At 38.2% G+C, this 7,228-nt stretch overlaps 2 non-coding genes across 2 annotated transcripts; both read left to right on the top strand.

The window, feature by feature from the left end:
- On the top strand, nt 1–108 carry LOC148545354 (small nucleolar RNA R71). The gene has a single exon (XR_015901920.1). It is a non-coding gene; the product is annotated as a small nucleolar RNA R71 (small nucleolar RNA).
- Nucleotides 109–6,114: 6,006 nt separating this feature from the next.
- LOC148545353 (small nucleolar RNA R71) lies at nt 6,115–6,221 on the top strand. The gene has a single exon (XR_015901418.1). It is a non-coding gene; the product is annotated as a small nucleolar RNA R71 (small nucleolar RNA).
- Nucleotides 6,222–7,228: the final 1,007 nt, after the last annotated feature.

Genomic DNA, 7,228 nt, shown 5'->3' with positions numbered 1-7,228 from the left:
AAGCATGTCAGTAGGACATTTTTTTGTCAGTCCTTTGTATCTCTCCCAGGCTTCATAGAGGGATTCACCTTCTTTCTGTTTGAAGGTTTGAACATCCACTCTAAGCTTGCTCAGCTTTTGAGGAGGAAAGAACTTGGATAAGAAAGCCGTGACCAGCTTATCCCAAGAGTTCAGGCTATCTTTAGGTTGAGAATCCAACCATATTCTAGCTCTGTCTCTTATAGCAAACGGGAAAAGCATGAGCCTGTAGACTTCAGGATCTACTCCATTAGTCTTAACAATATCACATATCTGCAAGAATTCAGTTAAGAACTGAAAAGGATCTTCAGATGGAAGTCCATGAAACTTGCAATTCTGCTGCATCAGAGAAACTAATTGAGGTTTCAGCTCAAAGTTGTTTGCTCCAATGGCAGGAATGGAGATGCTTCTTCCATGTAAATTGGAATTAGGTGCAGTAAATTCACCAAGCATTCTCCTTGAATTGTTGTTGGGTTCGGCTGCCATCTCCTTTACTTGTTCGAAATTTTCAATCAAGTTGTCTCTGGATTGTTGTAATTTAGCTTCTCTTAGTTTCCTCTTCAGAGTCCTTTCAGGTTTTGGATCAGCTTCAACAAGAATGCCTTTTTCTCTGTCCCTGCTCATAAGAAAGAGAAGAGAAAAAGAAAAGAAGAGGAATCCTCTATGTCACAGTAAAGAGGTTCCTTATTGTTAGTAGAAGAAAAGAAGAAGAGAAAAATCTGAACTCAGAAAGAGAGAGAGAGGGTTCGGATTTTTGGTGGGTGAGGGGGAGATGTTAGTAGATGAATAAATAAATAGAATAAGATGAGAGAAGGGAAATTTCGAAAATAATTTTTGAAAAAGAGTTAGTGATTTTTGAAAATAGTTTTTGAAAAAGGTTAGTAATTTTCGAAAAATTTTGAAATCAAAAATAAAAATAATTAGTTAATTAAAAAGAAATTTTGAAAAAGAGGGAGATATTTTCGAAAATTAGAGAGAGAGAGTTAGTTAGGTAGGTAGTTTTGAAAAAGATAAGAAACAACCAAAAAAGTTAGTTAGTTAGTTGAAACAAATTTTGAAAAGATAAGAAGTTAGGAAGTTAGGAAAGATATTTTGAAATCAAATTTTTGAAAAAGATAAGATAAGAAGATATTTTTGAAAAGATATGATAGAAATTAGTTTTTGAAAAAAGATTTGATTTTTTTGAAATCACAATTAATGACTTGATTCACAAGAAATCACAAGATATGATTCTAGAACTTAAAGTTTGAATCTTTCTTAACAAGCAAGTAACAAACTTGAAATTTTTGAATCAAAACATTAATTGTTATTGTTATTTTCGAAAATTTGTGATAAAAATAAGAAAAAGATTTTTGAAAAATTTTTGGAATTTTCGAAAATAACTAAGAAATTTTAAAAAGATTTGATTTTTGAAAAAGATTTTGAAAAAGAGAAGATTTTCAAATTGAAAATTTGATTTGACTCATAAGAAACAACTTGATTTTTAAAAATTTTTGAAAAAGTCAACTCAAATTTTCGAATTTATGAGAGAAAAGAGGGAAAGATATTTTTTTTATTTTTGAAATTTTTATGATGAGAGAGAAAAACACTAAAAAGATGCAATGCATGAAATTTTTAGATCAAAACATGTGATGCATGCAAGAATGCTATGAATGTCAAGATGAACACCAAGAACACTATGAATGTCAAGATGAACATCATAGACACAATTTTGAAAAATTTTTAATGCAAAGAAAACATGCAAGACACCAAACTTAGAATTCTTTAATGCTTAGACACTAAGAATTCAAGAATGCATATGAAAAATAAGAAAAGACACAAAACATGCAAATGCAAAGATCAAACAAGAAAACTTACCAAGAACAACTTGAAGATCATGAAGAACACTATGAATGCATGAATTTTCGAAAAATGCAAGATGCACATGCAATTGACACCAAACTTATAACATGACACAAGACTCAAACAAGAAACACAAAAAATATTTTTGATTTTTATGATTTTCTAATTTTTTTTTTGTATTTTTATTATTATTATTTTTTTTTCGAAAATTATTTTGAAAAATAAAAATAAGGATTCCAAAATTTTTAATATGAATTCCAGGAATCTTGCCATGTTAGTCTTAAAGCTCCAATCAAAGGGTCAGGCATGGCTTAATAGCCAGCCAAGCTTTAATAAAAATATGAGTGTAATTCAGACATGACAAGCCTAACATGCTCTATCCAAAAGAATTAGACATGGCTTTACAGCCAGCCATGCTTCACATGCTTCATGAAACACTAGAATTCATTTTTAAAAATTCTGAAGAAAAATATATTTTTGAAAACATTTTTTTTTTCGAAAACAAGTGAGAAATTTTTGAAAGGTTTTTGAAAAATTTTTGAAAGGAAAACAAAAAGAAATTACCTAATCTGAGCAACAAGATGAACCGTCAGTTGTCCAAACTCGAACAATCCCCGGCAAAGGCGCCAAAAACTTGGTACGCGGAATCGTGATTACACTTTAACTATGTAAAGTTCATTGCTCTTTCTTTCCCTGGAAATGGCGCCAAAAACATGATGCCAAAACCACGGTTCACAACTCCGTGTAACTGACCAGCAAGTGCACTGGGTCGTCCAAGTAATACCTTACGTGAGTAAGGGTCGAATCCCACGGAGATTGTTGGTATGAAGCAAGCTATGGTCACCTTGTAAATCTCAGTCAAGCGGATATAAAATTGATAATGGTGTTTTCGAATAATAATTAATAGACTAGGGATAGAAATACTTATGTAATTCATTGGTGAGAATTTCAGATAAGCGAATAGAGATGCTTTCGTTCCTCTGAACCTCTGCTTTCCTGCTATCTTCATCCAATCAGTCTTACTCCTTTCCATGGCTGGCTTTATGTGATACATCACCACTGTCAATGGCTACTTTCGGTCATCTCTCAGGAAAATGACCAACGCACCCTGTCACGGCACGGCTATTCATCTGTCGGTTCTCGATCATGCTGGAATAGGATTTACTATCCTTTTGCGTCTGTCACTAACGCCCCGCAATCGCGAGTTTGGAGCTCGTCACAGTCATTCATTCATTGAATCCTACTCAGAATACCACAGACAAGGTTTAGACTTTCTGGATTCTCTTGAATGCCGCCATCATTCTAGCTTACGCCACGAAGATTCTGATTAAGAGATCTAAGAGATACTCATTCAGTCGAAGGTAGAACGGAAGTGGTTGTCAGGCACGCGTTCATAGGGAATGATGATGATTGTCACGTTCATCACATTCAGATTGAAGTACGAATGAATATCTTAGAAGCAAAATAAGATGAATTGAATAGAAAACAGTAGTACTTTGCATTAATCTTTGAGGAACAGCAGAGCTCCACACCTTAATCTATGGAGTGTAGAAACTCTACCGTTAAAAATACATAAGTGAAAGGTCCAGGCATGGCCGAGATGGCCAGCCCCCAAATTATGATCAATAGATCAAAAGATAATCCAAAGATGGTCTAATACAATAGTAAAAGGTCCTATTTATAATAAACTAGCTAGTAGGGTTTACAGAAGTAAGTAATTGATGCATAAATCCACTTCCGGGGCCCACTTGGTGTGTGCTTGGGCTGAGCTTGAGTGTTGCACGAGTAGAGGTCCTTCTTGGAGTTGAACGCCAGCTTTTGTGCCAGTTTGGGCGTTCAACTCTGGTTTTGGCTCCTTTTCTGGCGCTGGACGCCAGATTTGGGCAGAAAGCTGGCGTTGAACGCCGGTTTGCGTCGTCTATTTTTGGCCAAAGTATTGACTATTATATAGTGCTGGAAAGCCCTGGATGTCTACTTTCCAACGCAATTAGAAGCGTGCCATTTCGAGTTCTGTAGCTCCAGAAAATCCACTTTGAGTGCAGGGAGGTCAGAATCCAACAGCATCAGTAGTCCTTCTTCAACCTCTAAATCTGATTTCTGCTCAAGTCCCTCAATTTCAGCCAGAAAATACCTGAAATCACAGAAAAACACACAAACTCATGGTAAAATCCAGAATGTGAATTTAACATAAAATCTATTAAAAACATCCCTAAAAGTAACTAGATTCTACTAAAAATATACTAAAAACAATGCCAAAAAGCGTATAAATTATCCGCTCATCAATATGGCTGAACTGATTCCTTTCAAGTCAGCAAGGGTCCATCAAATGGCATCCTTATGCTCCCGCAGCACTTTGGGTAGCTCGTCCTCCTGATCTTGACTGAGGGATGAATTTATGATCACTGGGTAGTTTTCATTTTCTCCTAGATATGCATATTTGAGAGTGGGTGGCAGTGCTTTGAGTTCAAGTTTGGGTGCTTCTGACTTTTCGTTCCCTTCCTTTGGTGCATCTGGTATATGAATTTCTGCTGTGGCTACCTCTTCACTTGATTTAGATTCTTCCTCCACCAATCTCTCGTCCTCTTCAGGTTCTTCTTCTTCAAAATTCTTCTGCACTTCATCCTCAAGTGCATCTAACCTCATGCATTCCCCCAATTGTTCTGGTGGGTAACTCATGGCCTTGAACACATTGAATGTCATATTTTCATTGTGTAATCTCAGGGTGAGGTCACCCTTCTGAACATCAATGACAGCCCCAGCAGTGGCCAAGAATGGCCTTCCCAGGATGATGGAGGTCTTGGCGTCCTCCTGCATGTCCAGCACCACAAAATCTGCTAGAAATATGAAATCTCCCACTTTTACCAGCAAATTCTCTACTACCCCATGAGGGAATTTGAACAATCGGTCTGCCAGTTGTAGGGCCATTTTTGTTGGTTTAGCCTCCTCAATTTTCATCTTCCTCATCATAGCTACTGACATCAAATTGATGCTGGTCCCTAAGTCACAAAGAGCCTTCTCTACTGTGATTTCCCCTATAATACAAGGGTTCTGAAAACTCCCAGGATCCTTCAGTTTCTGGGGTAGTTTGTGCTGAATGATAGCACTACACTCTTCGGTTAATATCACAGTCTCATTGTTCTTCCAGCTTCTCTTCTTAGTCATTAGCTCCTTCAAAAACTTGGCATAGAGTGGCATTTGTTCTATGGCTTCAGCAAATGGTATGTTGATTTGTAGTCATCATCTTCCTTTTTCTTCAATAGCTGGGGGTATGGAGCTCTTGAGATGTTCAGTTGTGGCATCCCTTTTTCTTTCTGCGGACTTGGCGTGGGAGGTTGAACTCCATCTTGCTCTTCTCCCTTTTCATTTGAGCCTTCTTCTTGTGGTTTTTGGGGCAGTTCCTTCAATTCCTTCCCACTCCTAAGTGTGATAGCTTGACACTTCTCCCTTTTGCTTGAATTGGCATCATTGCAAAGGTTGTGGTTAGGAAGCTGCTTAAATAGATAGCTGATTTGTGTCTCCAGTTTCTTGATGGCAGCATTTTGATTCTGCATGTTTGACTGCATTTCCTCTCGGAATGCTTTACTGTTTCGAATGTCTTTGCATACTCCTTCAAGTAAGGTTTCAATCTTAGAGAGATTGTCATCAATTGATGGGTGATTTGGAGCAGATGTACTGTTTTTGTTTTGATAGGCTTGTGGAGAAGTGTTGTTGTGGGGGTGTTGAGATGTCCTCTGTGTGAATTGTTGGTGAGCTGCATTGTTGTTGGAGTTGTAACGTCTCTGGTCTTGGTTTTGATCTAGCTGACTTCCCCACCCAAAGTTTGGGTGGTTTCTCCATCCAGGGTTGTAGGTCTTGGAGTATGGATCATAGTTTTGCCTTGGTGAATTCCCAATGTAGTTGGCTTGCTCCTGACTACCCTCTGCTTCTTCATTCACTCCTTCTTGGGTTGTTGATGAAGTGGAGATTGCTACTACTTGGTTCCTCTCCATCTTCTTGGTGAGGTCAGCCAGCTGCTGGGTAATGAGCTTGTTTTGGGCCAACAGAGCATCTACATTGTTTAGCTCCATTACTCCTCTTGTGTTCCCTCTTTCGGAAGCATAGAAGTAGTCGTTCTCTGCTACTGTTTCAATAACATCTATGGCTTCCTCAATAGTCTTCTTCTTGTTCAAAGATCCTCCGGATGAATGGTCTACGACCTTCTTTGACTTATAAGAGAGCCCTTCATAGAAAATGTGCAGCTGCACCCATTCGTTGAACATATCTGGTGGGCACCTCCTTGTTAGGTCTTTAAACCTCTCCCATGCTTCATATAGAGTCTCACCATCTTGTTGCCTGAAAGTTTGGACCTCAGCTCTCAGCCTATTGATTCATTGAGGTGGGTAAAATCTTGCTAAGAATTTGTTCACCACGTCTTTCCAAGTTGTCAAGCTTTCCCTTGGGAAAGATTCCAGCCACTTGGCTGCCTTGTCCCTGAGTGAGAATGGAACTAAGAGTAGTCTATAGGCGTCAGGATGAACACCATTAGACTTCACTGTGTCACATATTCTTAGGAAGGTGGTTAAATGTTGATTGGGGTCTTCTTGAACACCTCCTCCAAACGAATAGTTGTTCTGAACAAGGGTGATCAGCTGTGGTTTAAGTTCAAAGTTGTTGGCATGGATTGTTGGCTTTTGGATGCTACTTCCACAATTGCATGGGTTTGGATTGATGTAAGAGCCCAAAACTCTTCTATCCTCCCCAGCATGATTTGCTCTACCTCCTCCCCCATGGTTGTGATCCTCTTCTTCATGATGGTTTTCCATGTTGTCTTCCATGTTTGGTTCAAAGAATTCCTCTTCTTCCTCAGCACCAACCACTTTTTTTCCTCTTGCCTCCCTCCTTAATCTAAGGAAGGTCCTCTCAGGTTCAGAATCGAAGGAAGTTGAAGCCCCGCTTCTTCTCCCTGTCATACAACCATCAAGTGCAAGCAAGAAAAGATAGGTGCAGAAAGTATTTTTTTTCAAAATTACTGTTAGTTATGGGTGATGCAATATATCAAACAGTTAGTGGGTTAGCAAACAGAATTGAAAATAACAAAGAAAAACAAAAGAGTAGAGGGGGAAGGGAAGAAGTTTAACTAAAATAGAAAGTAAATCACTCAAACAGAAAATGAAATTCACAAAATAAAAATGCTCAATCTAGTGATCTTCCAATTTAATCATTGTTGATGCACAATCATTCCCCGGCAACGGCGCCATAAACTTGATTCGGGTGGAAACTGTCTCTCAACAAATTTCCTTTGGCAAGTATACCGAATTTGTCGTCAAGTAAAAACTCACAATAGAGTGAGGTCGAATCCCACAGGGATTGATTGATCAAGCAACTTTAA

Source organism: Arachis ipaensis, chromosome B9 (genome assembly GCF_059453495.1).
Source record: "Arachis ipaensis isolate K30076 ecotype BB chromosome B9, ASM5945349v1, whole genome shotgun sequence".
Lineage (NCBI taxonomy): Eukaryota > Viridiplantae > Streptophyta > Magnoliopsida > Fabales > Fabaceae > Arachis > Arachis ipaensis.
The sequence above is the reverse complement of the archived record's forward strand: the minus strand, read 5'-3'. Positions and strand labels throughout refer to the sequence as shown.